We start from the raw sequence: 14,498 nt of genomic DNA, 5'->3' as shown, positions 1-14,498 counted from the left end.
TAAGTCAACTCCCCAGATGTTGATCTTTTCAGATCATGGTGTTGCAAGACTGTCAACTCTCCCTTTCCGCCTCTCTCTGCAGCGTTGCCCAAACCCTAGACGGCAGTAGGGGACCTGGTGCTAGATGCCCCATCTGGAAGATAAGGCGTCGTTGGTCGCATTTGGCTTGTATTGCAAACGTGAGCCCTAGGAACCTGTTTATTTTCTGCTTGGCTGCTGCAGAAACTGGTGGCATTGCCCAAGAGCTAGTTCTGTCTGCCACAGGCCAGCAAATTTATTTCATAATATGCCTTTTCACGCTGTGGTTTGCACTGGTCTGAGCTGATACTTGAGAAGTATTGCATCATGAACATGAAATAAAATAAGGCTTGTCAGTCAGTAGATACATGATCGTTCCTCCAAAAGGCTTTTGAGACTGACTCCTCAAACATGCACTTAATTTTGAGGCAGCTGGGGAAGGCTGTATTGCAACATCTACATGCCATCCTAGTGATGCACAAACAAGCATGTTGGACTTGGTTTCTAGGCCATAATTAGCTGTTTTCCCCCTGGAGGCTGGTTGTGGAGACTGTCCTTCTTGCTTGGTGGCTTTGTGGGGCATGTGGCTTGATGTCACTACTCCCGAATGAGTTGGCTATAGTATGAGTGCCTACCTGTCTTCCATTATTCCCTCCCTTTGAGAACCACCAGCCCTCTTCAAAGCACCATAACAACCCCTCTCATTGTATATACATAAGACATGATGAAAGCATCTCCTATTTCTCTTCCCCATAACTCTGTGGTTTAGACAACTCTCTACCTCTCATCTGTCCCACAATAGCCTCGTGACCACAAGGCTCTCACTGATTTTTCACCTAACGTCATCTCATGCGCCACATGCAGCTGATGGAGCGTGTGGCAGCTGGCTAAAAAGAGTCGCTGTGATCGTTTGCCCACAAATTTTTCTGCACCAGCTGCAAACACCTGCCTACCTTTATTTAGTGGCCAGCTGAATAAGACAGTCTGGCTGTGAATTGGGAAAGGCAAGAACTAACCTGTGTAAGTGTAAAAACTGGCATTCGAACCTAGTGGATGGAAGACAAAGCTCATGGCTAACTCCTTTGAAGGTGGACAGATGTAATGACATAATCCAGTAGTACCTTCTGCCTGCCATATCTGAAGAGGTAAGGTAGAGGTGCACCTTTATAGACTAACTGAATGCATAAGCTTTCATGAGCCACAGCCCGCTGCATTAGAAAAGGCAGTCGGAAGCTCTGCTCCAGAGGAAAGAAAGCCCCTTGCATTTGGGACTCGGTCTTCAGGTGTATGTCCGTGAAAATATCAGACTTGAAACTCTTGATGATATCAAGAGGCACAGTAGGGGGAAAGGACTCTGGTTCAACAGGAATACAACAAGTTTGTTTTTTAATTAACTACAAATTAAAAAAAAAAAAAAAAAGCACACTTGGGTCTGTAATCCTTCCATCAAATAAAATGATAGCACAAGTAAGTCTGGCTCAAAATGAGATCCTGAACCAATGAGCTGAGAGCCAAGATCCCTGCCATGAGGAAGAATCTGAGCACTAACTGATATGTGAATCTGGAACGGGCTCCCATGGGACGTGGCGCCTTGGGGGTCTTCAAGAGGAGACTGGACAAGCACCTAGCTGGGGTCGTCTGACCCCAGTGCTCTTTCCTGCCCAGGGCAGGGGGTCGGACTTGATGACCTACTGAGGTCCCTTCCGACCCCAACATCTATGAATCTATGTAGGGGCCTCCAGGGTAGCAACAATAGAAACTTCCTCAAAGGAGATGGGCTGGAGACATGTCTCAGAAGCAGATGCTGGCCTCCAGTAATTTTGCCCTGACATGTCTGTAACCTGACAAACCCGCTGAGGATGGTTAGTCAGACCTCCACTGTCTTTTGAAGACAGACTGTGTTTTGTTGCCGACAAATGAATCAAGGTGGACTTGAGCTTTCGCTGTGCTCCAGGTTAAATCTAAGCTCTTGCCAAGGCGTATTTGGAGACATGCCCAACTGGATCTGCTGCGTGGAAAGACTCTAGGATTAACAATGGCACCTTTTTATCTTTAAGACTAAGTCTTGCTGGTAGGCACTAGGTGGGTGCCTTCCTGCTTACTCAGGACTTCAGCAGGATCTTGAGAAATGTTGGTGCAAATGTCTCTGAAGGCTGAGAACTCCTCCTTTTGCTGTGAAAATATGGGTGTCCTCCTGCAGGCTGGGTTTTTTTTCCCCCCATCACAGAAACTGAGTGTGTTCCCAGTGGGGCACTTGGCTAACTCAACCCATTTTTTTAAATAAATTTAAATCTTAATATTTTTCTTGCCTGGCTTGAGGATGCTGATGAATAGGAGAGGTCAATCCAAGGCAGGGGTGGCCGCCCTGCGGCCCTTCAGGAGTTAATATGCATCTCCTTGAATCTTTGCACAAGCACACAGGGACCAGCTTCTCATATGCTTGTGCAAAGATTCAAGGAGATGCATATTGACTTCTGAAGGGCTGTATGTGGCTCTGGAGTTGCAGGTTGGCCTCCTGTGACCCAGGATATGGAGGGAGGAGGGAATTGCAATGTCCCTGGCGTATCTTCCTGGTACATGCAACCTGACGGGGATTTTGAAGCCGTGCAACAATCACTTTCTATCTAGAGCTCGGCGCCCCTTTGCTTTGGAAGAAGAGCACTTTCATCCTGGGGATACTATATAAATAGCTGCCTTTCTCCTTTATGGAAGTGGAGGACTGGATGATCAAAAGGCACCCTGCTTTTCTTTCTGGGCATTCAGCCTCTGGATTCTAAGAGGGGAAGGCAAATTCCTGAAATGGGCATGGTCCTGTTTCTAAGAGAGAGGTGACAAAGTAGGGAAGGATGCTGTACAAAGAGATGGCACTTCATGGGCATGTAAGGGAATAAACTGGGGGGTGCATGTGGATGTTTTGAGTGCATCCAACCTACTATCATTCCCTGCTTGACTGGCAATGATCTATGAACACGGACTCCTGTCTCCTCTGGGTGTTGCTGTCCTGTTGATGCTATGGACTAGTCTGCTCTCTGGGCCTGGCTGAGAGTATTGTGCACTGTGTACCTTTTGGATAAACTCTTGCAAAGAAAAGGCCCATATCCTGACTGAGTATTTCTTGGTTTTTGTTTTTTTTTTTTTTTGTTTCCTCCAGCAAACAATTTAGAAACCTCACATTGTGAAACAGCTGCACCTCCCGCTAATGCTGAGAAACGATGCCTGGAATTGATGGGAAGGAAGGATTTACCCCCTTGAGTTCCTTTTTTTTAACTTCTGCACATCCTTCCTTTCTCCAAATCTCTACAAACATAGCGCAGCCTTGGGTGCTGCTATTTAAGTACCTATTTGATGGGAGCTGAGAAGAGAAGGCATGTGCTTTTTACCCCATGCACAATTGGACTGCAAAATTTGAGGAAGTGTTTTCAATAGTGTGCTTTGAAGGATGGTATAGAGCAGACAAATGGCTGATCTAATGTCTATATGGGCAGGTTATTAGCAGTAGCACCTGAGAACAGTCTGCACTTGTGGGCTTTCGGGGGTGGGAGGAACTGGAGCATGAGGAATATAAGCTGTAAGATAGAAAAGGAACAAAAGTCCAGCCAGATAAGGCAGGTCAAAGATTCTTGTGTGGTGGTTTGTTTGTTTTTTTGTTTGTTTTTTTTTTTTTAAAGAAGAGTCCAACTTAAAAAGTTCTGGAGCAGGTACCGTGAAGGCACAAGTGACAGGATGCCAGTACCTAATGCAGGGGCAGGCAATTATTTTGGGCAAAGGGCCACTTACTGAGTTTTGGCAAACTGTTGAGGGCTGCATTTCCCTTTCTGGCACAGGGAAGCAGGAACAGCCCCGTGGTCCCAGACCAGAAGCCTCTGCTAGGCAGGGGTTTCTAGTTGGGGGGCAAGGGCTAGGCAGACCTTGCTGCTGGGTCCTGCCACTAGCTTTCTCTGGGTCTTATTGCCCCTGGCTCCTGTCATCTCTGACAGGCAGCTAGGAGCAAATAAATATTGATTTTTTTTTTTTTTTTTTTTTTTTTGGAATTTTTTAGGGGAGCCAGATCCGGCCCCTAAGCCGTATTTTGCCCACCCATCCAGCTAGTCGGGGTGCCCTGGGTCAGTTAAGACAGACTAAAAGTATTCTGTGATTTCTAACACCCCCTCCCCCCCCCGACTTCCCCCGAAAAATGTTTGCAATGGCGAGAGAGGGAAGGCTCCAGCAAAGGCTTAGCAAGTTTTTCTTTTCAGTCTCCAGCTTGCCAGCAGGAGCTGGACTGTTCTCTCTTCCACCTGCCCCCCCTGATTCCTGCTGGGGGGACTTTTAACCCTTGTTGCAGTTTCTTGAGATGCAACTTGGCCCTGCTCCTTGCTTTCCCCAGAAGCTGAGCTGCTGCTGCTACCAGCTTCACTTAGGTTGGAGGATGCCCAGAAGCCAGGAAAAAAATGGGCCAGAAGTCGTCATGCTGAGCACCTAGAACAAGAGCTGTTGCTCAAAATATGGATCAAAAAGTACCCATGGTAGAGTAGCAAAAGAGCTGGGAGAAATTAAGAGCAGTGTATGGAAACCCCAAATCCAGTTAGTCTGCTTTCCAAAACCCAGTGTTTTAAGGTGATTTTAAATGATCAGGCATTATAATAAGCAAAAAATAGTTAAAAGACCACACCAGACCAATGCAAAAGTTGACAAAAATTGGGAAGCTCAGTTGTTGTTACAAATAGATCCATCTCTTCTACCCATTATGAAGACAGGCTAAAAAACTTGGTAAGTGGAAGGCTTTCAATCCATGTGGTATAATTAGATACTTAAGGGTTTTAGCTTGTTCTCTGCCCTCTAGATTTGTTTTTTTTCTTATCTCTTACATCCGTCAAGGGAGAGAGCTGAGTAAAATGCCTCCTCTTTCAGGGCAGGAGACAGGAAAGAAAAGTCACTTTTGAGAGAGGCAGCTTCCTTGGTTCCTGGAAGAGGAGGGAGAGGCTTATGTCAGCCAAATTAGCTGACAGTTTTCTTTTCAATCACTCCTCTCCCTCTGCTCCAGGCTCCTGAAGCCGCGAGTTAAGTTAAAAGCTTTCGTAGGGGTTGGAGATGTCCAAGAACTACCCTCCTTCCCCGCACCCTGAATCAAACCCAGCCTGACCATTATTTCCTCTTCTCGCCTGGGTCAAGAAATCGCATCTAGCATCTTTACGGCTTTGTGTTGACAATGTACTGAAACAAGGAAGTGGTGTACATGCCTGCTTGAAAACAGGCATGGGCTTGGGTAACACGGTGACTTTCAGAAACGCTTTTCCTCTGCTCTGTCCTCTTTTTAATGTGATCCGTGTGAAGCTTTGGCTGAGAAGGCTGGGCTAGAGCAGGTTGAAAATGCCACATAAGAAGCCCAATAATAAAGCCATCTGACTGTATGCATGCCTCCGGGTTGTAACGACTGTTCATCTTATTGCCAGGTTTCGATGCCAGCGGGGTGGAGTGGCAGTAGCTGCTAACGCAAGTCTTCTGCATCCGGACTCTGAGACCTGCTAGTTGTCACAACTTTGGTGAGTTGCTCATTAAAATTCCCTGGCTCCCAGCAGGTAGCTCTGCCTAGTTACAAGTGTCCAGCAATTGCTCTTGTCCTTACGGTTTCCTAAGACACTACTTGGGTTCGCTTCTCCCTGCCCTCCTTGCATGTCTTTGATTTAAGTTTGGAGACCTGAATTCTCAGGTATTCAGCCATGTGCTTTCACATCTCTCTAATAGAGTAAAGGGCCTTTACAACTCCTTTTTATGCTAGAAGCAGAGGTAAAGGATGCTGTGGTGCGATAATTGGGCCCTGATCAACTAGAGGCATTTGCTCTAGTGACAGTGGATGTGTAGTAGTTGATGACTTCTGATTTTTATAGAGGCCCCCAAAAGATTCCTCTCTGCCTCACCGTTAGGAATAAAAGGCCTGTAATGCCTTTTATTCGTCTGCCCAAGGAACCTTGCCTACCTATGTCCTTAGACCAACATGGCCACAGCCAAAAACCGTGCAGTGCTGTGTGATGGTGCACAGCGACAGGGCCTATGGTGTCCCAGTTCATTTTTGCACGATAGGCAAATGAAATGTGGTGCTTCCCTGCTTCAGTGCTCCTGCCAGAAGTGTTTCCCATCATGCTGGTCCAGCTGGTGGGAGGAAGGCCAGACCTCCTGGGGATGCCCAGGTTGGCTGTGCAGACAGTGCTGGAAAACAGTCCAGCTGGGATTGCTGCTATGCTGTGATCTTCTCCATGCCCATGCAGAGCAGTGTCGAGTGGGACTGTTGGCATGGTCCCTGTTCTTGTACTCGGCCAGCACTAGGTTATCTCCAAAGATAAGGCTTTCTAATTGATCCCATCTGAGCCTGCTGGCACATGAGATGTGGAGCTAACATTTCTAAACCTTTGTCCACGCATGATTTTTTATTACTGGAAGCTACAATTATAGTCTCGGTACTGCAGGTTCCAAGGAAGAGCAGAGACTCCAACTCCGCTACTCCAAGGGGGTGATGCCGCAAGGCCGTGGTCCCCAACCTCTGGCCCACAGGCTAGATCCAGTCTGCAAAGCCCCACATGGCTGGAAATTTGGCAGTGCGGGAGTGTTGGCAGTGTTGCCACTCTCCCGCTGCCAAGTTTCTGGACCCATGGGGAGCCCTGCTGCAGGCTGTCTAATGCGGCCTTGTGCACTAGGCTGTGTCAGCAAGTGGCCAGTATGATGGCCATCATAGAGGATGGTCCAGTTGTCCTGTGTTCTCTATTGATACAAAACCTGATGCCTTTATGTCCTCTATTTTTCTCTTAAAGAGAAAAGTAGAGGACATAAAGGCATCTGGTTTTGTATCCACAGGGAACAACCGGACTGTCCTCTTATGATGGCCACTAGCGGCCAGGTTTGGGCACAGGGTTCAGGCTAGAGCATGGGAATGGGCCAGCATGCAGCTGGATCCGTAGAGCAAGGCCAGACCAGTGCTCTGAGTCGTGCAGACTGATCCTGTGTGCCAACTCCAGGTGGGATCCAGCCCGTGAACCAACCCCATGCCTCAGTTTTGTGAATCTGCTTCTCCTGTGGAGCTGAAGGGGGTACCACTACATTTGCGGAAAGTAGGGAATTTTGTGGCCAAAATGAGTAAGACCGTTTACACCAAAGGAGCCTCGAGCATTGACCGTGAAGTCCTTTCTCTTTCTGTTCCTCTAGAGAAATGTCAGGGGATCCTACACAATGTCAGAAATCATTGCCTCTTTCTGTAGTCCAGGTATTGGTCCAAGTCACCCTGTTGACTCTTAAATTGCCTGATTTAGTTTAGGCATTTTTCTTCTCTGCAAAGGAGCTGTAAAGCCACAAATATGCTGACACCACTGGTATTATTTATAAGCCTTTATGGCACCATAAATGTTCACACTTTATAGGACACAGATAAGGGGCATTAGTATCCCTCTAAATAGATACAGCTCTTGCTTAATTCTGTAGTGGGTGCTCTCTCTGTTATTGCAGCTGGTGTCATTAGTCCAGTTTACCTGTCTGAGAAGACGTAGGGAAGCTTTGCTGTATCGGGTGCTAGACTTGGGCATGCCGCTCTCGCTTCTACTTCCATCCTGGCCTGCTAGGAGATACCCGACCATTCGCTTCAGGTCTCTCCCCTGTAATGATGGGTGACTGATTTTTGCAAAGCCTTTTGAGGGTGTATTGATGAAAAGCACTCTAGAAAGACTCGGCTACTGTGTTTTAATGCTGTTGGCCAGAGAGCTCTTTGTTAAATTTGTGCTAGTTTTACCATGTGAGAGACTCTTTATCCTTCTGTGGTCTAATAGCTTGGATCTCCAATAGGAGGCTAGAGCTCTGCTGATTTGGTTCATATCTGTATTTATCTGGCAGCGTTTTGAACTAAGCTCTTCTGTGTTATCTCTAACGGGCTAACATTGACTTCTCGGCAGTCCTTTTACTCTGTAACTTCAGGTTCAAGGAGCTCTTATCGGTCTCTGCTAAAAATAGTGCGGTTGTAATTCAAAACAATTATCTCGTATTTGTGCGCTCCAAGGCTGGACACTTTTTTAATGATTTCTGACCAAGGGTCTGCTTCACATTCAAATACAGTTAGATCTCTGTAACTGTAGAAGACTTGGCTGGGAGTTCAGGGGATTTGGGTTCTGTTCCTGTTTGTGCCACAGTTTTGTTGGGCCTTTGTTCAGTCACTTAGCTTTTGGGCACCCGTCTCTCCCCATTTTTTTTTTTTTTTTGGCCACCTTGTCTGCCTGGGCCATGTGCTTTTCAAGGCACAGATTGTGTTTCTGTATGCACAGTGCTTAACTAAAAGAGGCTCCAATTTTGCCTCTCTGCTTTCTCCCTGATGAAGTGATTTCTGCACTAATGACTGGGAGACATCTTGTGAACAGCTAGTTTGCCGGCATAAAAATCTAGGGAACACAAAGGCATTGCAGAAGACGGCACTTTCTTCACGTGTTTCAATAACTGGGATTTCCTGGGCCCCTGAATTACAAGCCCAACAGGTTTGCCATTGTTTTCACAACAGGTGACTTGTAGAACAACACAGCCTTGCGAGGGCTCGGTCGTATGGAGAGCTTTGAGATGTAAAGACCGTGATGGTCATGCTTCTGCCTTGTATTGGATTAAGAAGTGAGTGGGGGTTTTTTTGGGTGGGGGTGAGATCTCTCACTGGAACAATTGTATCATTGGAAGAGATGTTAGACGAGCTTACAGGCACACTGCCCTTCCGCTTGGATCAAGGCCAGCCATGTGCCAAAGTGCTCCCTTTTATAAGCTCACAGGTAGGTCCTGTTCAATTTGACTTGGACTGTTCATGCTGAACTGAAACCTGTGTTTCTCTGGATGCAGAGACCAATACGGCTCTCCTGCCCTTTGGAATTGGGAGTAGGAGTCCCCGTCCCCGTTTTTCCCCCCCAGCTGTAATCATAGTGCATTTCAAAGCTGTCTTCTGTAGACCGTGCATGTACCTGTACATTATCAGAGACTTTCTTGTAACGCCTTGTCTCGGGGAGAGGTGGGAAGAATGGCCTGTGATTCTTACTCTGGAAGGGGTAAAGCTCTGATTCTCATTAGTTCACCGGCTCGTTATCCTGTGAGCTTTCAGCAGTGCTGCAAGGAAAGGACCTGATAATTGAGGAGCAGGGCACTTTTCTCAGTGCCTCAGTCACGTGGCTGCAGCACTCCTGAGGGCTCTAAATTCTCCGTGTACTAGTCGGCTCCATCAGTCCAACACTGGAGGCAGCCTTGGGAACCAGGACTGTGTGGCCACACGCTGACAGACGCTGCAGGTAACTAGGCTCTTTGTATCTATCCAAGTAGCTTGCTCTTTAGAGTCCTCCTTTCCATGCTTGGAAAAAATATATATGTATTATATAGGAAGGCTGGTGTCTCTTGCCTGCTTGAGGAAATCTCACCCGGTGCAATGTCTGCCAGGTGAATTTGCAAAAAAAAAAAAAAAAAAAAATTGCAATACATGTATTGCAAATTTTTTTTTGCAAATTCACCTGGTAGGCACTACACCGGGTGAGATTTCCTCAAGCACGCAAGAGACACCAGCCTTCCTAACACACTGAGCCAAACAGAGTAAGACTTGTTTTGAGTGAAGTTTCCCTAATGACTGTAATTATTAATGGTGAAGTTTAGTAATTGCTTACTCTGCTTTATCCCTCATTTCCCCAAGGGGGTTGGTGTAGCTGCCTGTCATTGTGCTAAACGTTTTTCTCTTGACCTCATGACTTCCCTGTAAAATGAAGTGAAAACTGTTTTTGGGGGGGTCCTATTAGTTCTTCAGAAAGTCAACTCTTGGGTAAAATCTGATTTGCCCGTTTTTGGTTTTGGTTTTGGGTTTTTTTTCTTGCATAATAACAGGAAAGCAGCTTCTAATTTCCTTCGGGAAGAAAAGGGCAGTCCTGGTGAACTGCCATGCAATGCCTTTCAGCAGTTATTAAGCACCACAGTTTGTTAACAGGTTCTTCCCCTTTCTCAGAAACCTTGGGACATAAAGGATTCCTTGAATCATTTAAGAACAATGTGCGTCTCCATCCTAAGATTATAATCTATATGGAAAGAGTTTAAGAAATGCAATGGCATTGATGACCAATGCCTCTATAACATCCTTTATCCAGTTAATCCAGTTATCCAGTCCACTGTAATCCTCAGATTTGGATACAGGCATCACTATGCCTGGAAAAATTGGATTATCCCGTGGATACATTTGGAGGCCGAGGGGAGCCGTTTCCTTTTTTTTTTTTTTTTTTTCCCCCTTTAAAGACAGATATGGAAAACTGGACTATAAGGGAAATGTTCTGTGGGTGCACAGATGGGTTTTGGTCTTAAAGCTATTGTCCTCAGCAGAAGTATCTGATCCTGGTTTTTAAACCAGGCAGGAGATATGCCAGCATTTTGCATCTTGCAGAATGACTGTTTGGGATGAGTAAGTAGTGGGATGATTTTTGGGGCTGAAATGTGTAGCACTGCCTTTGTTCCTTCATTCTAGCCTACCATGTCATGCTGGTTCAAGTGCAGGTTTCTCAACGCTGGTACTCCGCAGCACCCGCCCCCTCCCCAAAACCGACCTGCGTCTTCCAAGTGGTCAGAAGAGCGGTGGGTGGCTATTGCGGGTACATGAGAGCCACCTGTTTCGTATTTGCTTGCACCCCCTCCAAGTGCTCCTGCTTTTTTTTCTTTTTTCATGGGGAGGGGGTTACACTTGTTATGGAAACTTTATTTTACCCTTGGTGTTTTATAGCCAAAGATCTTCAGATCCTAGTCATGACTCGCTGCGCTGTCAAGGCAAGCGAAACCAAGCTGTTATCTTCTGCCTGGCTTAAAAAGAAGTCTAGCAGTCATCTTTGCCTTCTTATTTTACTTTTATCTCCTGCGATCTCACTCGATCACTTTTATTATTTCGGAGGCCTTGGAAGCGGATTAGGTTCCTAGAACAAGCCGCATGCCCTCCGCACGGTTGCTATTTTTGTAAGCGCTGTACCTAGCTGCTAGACCTTGAATTCTAGACTCTTGACTTCCTTGTAGACGCTGTCTTTAATGCCTGGAGCACAATGGAAGGTGTCAAACATCCCGTTCATTAGCTTCTACGGCAAGGGTGGTTAAATATCACTGGAATGGCTTTTGCCCTAAAAGCCAAGCTTGTCCAGGACTTGTGCAAAGTGCTGCTTCAAAGCTGTTTGCACGCCGATCGGCGCAGCCCCTGCCGAGCTGCATGCTGGCTTCTCCTCCCAGCTTTAATTTCGGCTTCTCTGCCTCGGTAGTGTTGCAATGCGTGGCTTGCTTCCTTCTTGTTGCCTGTGAAGTGTGTGTGGAGATTCCTTATCGCATCCTTAAGACCATTAAATGTTTTATATGTATTCCTGTATCTTTCCCCCCACCCCTTTCCCTTGTGTCACGTTTTGAGAAGTCAGGGATTTTGCTAAACCCTTGCAAAACTCATCCCTGCCTCAATTCTCGTTCTCTTCCTGAGCGCATTGGGGAAGAGCGCGCAGCCCGAGAAGTCAAGAAAAAAGGTAGGAAAAAGAAGAAAAACATGGGAATAAGGCAACATAGTTGGGGTGGGGGGAAAGGGGTGCCAATAACTGTAATGTTGTGAAGCTCTTAAGGATGAGAGAAACTAGGAGATGCTGTACATTGGAGACAAAAGATTTTAGCTGGTGTTTTGAAAGGAGGGCAATTCTTCACTTGGCTGTTGCTTCAAAATAGGTAGACATGGATACAGGGTAATAACTGGCTGTGCTAATAGAGAACTGATTTCTCTCTTCAAGTGAAAACATTTTTCTGTGTTTGGCCCTGGGCCTCCTGTCTCTTCTTCAATTTTAACGTAGTTTCATTAACTCTAGCCAAATAGTTTTGTAAGGTGCCGTAAAAATAATAGCTGTGACCATGCCTCACTTTTTTCCAGACCAGTTTCTCCTTTCTTGGGCTTTGGAAAAGGGCAAGTAATACTACTAGAAGAGCAGTGCTTTCCTTTGTCCTGCCCCTGCCGCACCCTACAATTAGCTGGATGCAAACACGGTATCATTATTTCCAAGGTACAGTGGTATAAATAACAGTGTAATGGAGTTAAGCAGATAGCAATATCAGTGTGGGAATCAAGTTGATTAAGTCAGAGGTGCTGTTTCCAGTGGAAAAAAACAGCTCAGGAAAATATTCTAGGTAAAAGTGGAAAAGGAAAAAAAAATCGCTGCAACTCACTCCCTTGGCCCGACAGTGGGAAACAAATCTCTCTTTGCTGCTTTGCCTTTGGCCTCTTCAGCCATGTGCAGCTGATAATGTTGTGAATGGGTCTAGTTGCAGGAGTCTAGTGCCAGTCAGGGTTTTTTGACGGCTGATGGACCATAGGTTTGATTTTAAATTCTTTTTTATTCTTTTTTTTTTTTTTTTTTTTACGACTGACTTTGCATTCTTGAAAACTTTATATCCAGCTCCGGAGTCGACTGAAGAACTTCTGTCCAAGAGTTCATGGTGGGCCAGAGTATAGCTATATTGATATTGTTCTCTTCATCCATTACTACCCGGTTGATCCACACTTCTGGGTACTGGGTGACAAGGATGGCATGGCATCAACAGAGGGGCCACTTGAAAGGCCAGCACATCAACACTGAACTGCTGAAGGGTCTTTGACCTTGCTGGTCCCAGCTCCAGAGCATCTTAGCATCACTCCTCCTGGACTGGCTGCTTCCATCTGTAGAGTCCTGAAAGGCTCAGACCTCTCCTCCAGTTGGTCTATATTGGGGCTCCATAAGAGACCAGTAGGAACTGGTGATGGGTGCCAATTGATGCTACCTGTGGTGTAGCATCTAGTGAGCCTGAGCAAGCACATGCTCACTTCCACTGGAAAAGCCGCTTTCTTTGCAATAGGGGGTAATAGCCAGGGATTTCAGAGTTGTTGGTCTGAGTTCCTCTTAAGTAGCTTCACCACATCTAGAACGGTTTCTGTTGTGCTGCTTTTTTTGGCCTCAAAACTGATGTGGAAGGCTGCTGTCACCTTTTTTTTTTTAATCGACTTTGAAACTGGGAACAGTTAGCTGAAGACTTCACTGAACTCCAGTGATCAGGTCCTGGATAAGTAAATCTGGCTTGCTTTCTCCTGCTATGTAGGTAACAAAGACTGAAAAAAAAATCAAAAAAAAAAAAAAAATCAGTGAATTTGAAATGGGATGGCCTCTTTCTGAACCGCTGATGCTCTTTGGTTCTCTGTCCTGTTAGCTCCAAGTGGAGCCTGTCTCCATTTGCAAGCAGGGGTGGCGTTCTGCTTGGAGACTTTAATTTGCTATTAACTTTTAATTAGCATATTTTTTTAAATTTCATATTGATACCTACCACTTCTAAGGTGCTTTGCTTTGCCTATTCAGAGCACTTTACAAGCCCTAGCCTTCACAGCGCTCCTGTGGGATTAATAGGTAAATATTTAGGACTGCATGTCATATAATCTGCTTTTAGTAGTGATTTTTACAATCGGCGGTGGGTCTTGGCTTCTCTAACGTGGCAGAATTTGCCTACTGACCAAGCATAGTGGAAAATGATGTCTTTAATCTGTGAGATGGAGCAGGGTGCTGACTGCATCTTACCCATACAGTGCGCTGGTCCCACCAAGGCCCTGCAGTAAGGTGGCATCATATCCAAGTGTGCCACACGCCTGTAGCAAGGACGGGGCGTGGGTCATCCACTTCTGCTGAATTTAGGCTTTACATTTTTGCTTACAACTAGGAAAACAAAAAGTTAATCTCATCTCCAACTGTGGAGGTCTGGATCTGTAGATAAGCAGCTCCTACATCTCTCCTGCAGTTCCAAGACCCCGGTGGGTTTCACTGCTGTTCAGAGCCTTGATGGCAGCTGTGATTATTTGATAATATCATGTTGGTTTTGCCTGATTTGCAAAGAGCACCCCGAAGCCATGAGATGCAGGCGGAGGTTCAGGTGTTTCTGGGGGATGGGATGGACGATGGGAAGCGGGGTGGTAAAATAGCTGGGGACAGCTCCATCCTCCAAAACGGTCCAACTTCTTGCTGGGATCCTTTGACCTTTGCTGACTTCCTGCCCCTTGGGCAGGGGGCTGGACCTGATGATCTTATGGGGTCCCTTCCAGCCCTAATGTCTATGAAACTCTAGCAGAAAGGTGAAGAAAAGACTGTTCCTTTCCAGCCACCCGATATGGGAACCTGCTTCAGGCTTACCATGCCCCATTTGCAACTAGACCCATTCACAACATGTACCCAGTTCATAGATTTCATAGACATTTGGGCTGGAAGGGACCTCAGAAGATCGAGTCCAGCCCCCCACCCAAAGGGCAGGAAGTCAGCTGGGATCATAGGATCCCAGCAAGATAAGCTTCAATTTGCTCTTGAAGGTGTTCAGTGTAGGTGCCTGACCCACCTCCAATGGCAGGATGCTCCAGATCTTGGGGGCTCGGACAGTAAAGAAATTCTTCCTTATGTCCAGCCTGAAACGGTCTTGCAGGAGTTTGTGACCATTCGACCTCGTCA

The 14,498-nt window shown here is 46.3% G+C and overlaps 1 protein-coding gene across 1 annotated transcript in view; it reads left to right on the top strand.

Annotated features, from left to right (window-relative positions):
* The window catches only part of VDR (vitamin D (1,25- dihydroxyvitamin D3) receptor), a 94,968-nt gene that overhangs the window by 17,705 nt on the left and 62,765 nt on the right, over positions 1-14,498 (top strand). Inside the window, exon 4 of the mRNA XM_019555028.1 lies at positions 5,451-5,540. The gene's annotated coding sequence lies outside the window, so the exon portion shown is untranslated. The remainder of the gene's footprint in view (positions 1-5,450; positions 5,541-14,498) is intronic.

Source organism: Crocodylus porosus, unplaced genomic scaffold, assembly GCF_001723895.1.
Source record: "Crocodylus porosus isolate Cpor-Errol unplaced genomic scaffold, CroPor_comp1, whole genome shotgun sequence".
In the NCBI taxonomy this organism is placed as follows: Eukaryota; Metazoa; Chordata; order Crocodylia; family Crocodylidae; genus Crocodylus; species Crocodylus porosus.
Note: the sequence above shows the minus strand (reverse complement) of the source record. Positions and strands in the feature narration are given on the sequence as shown.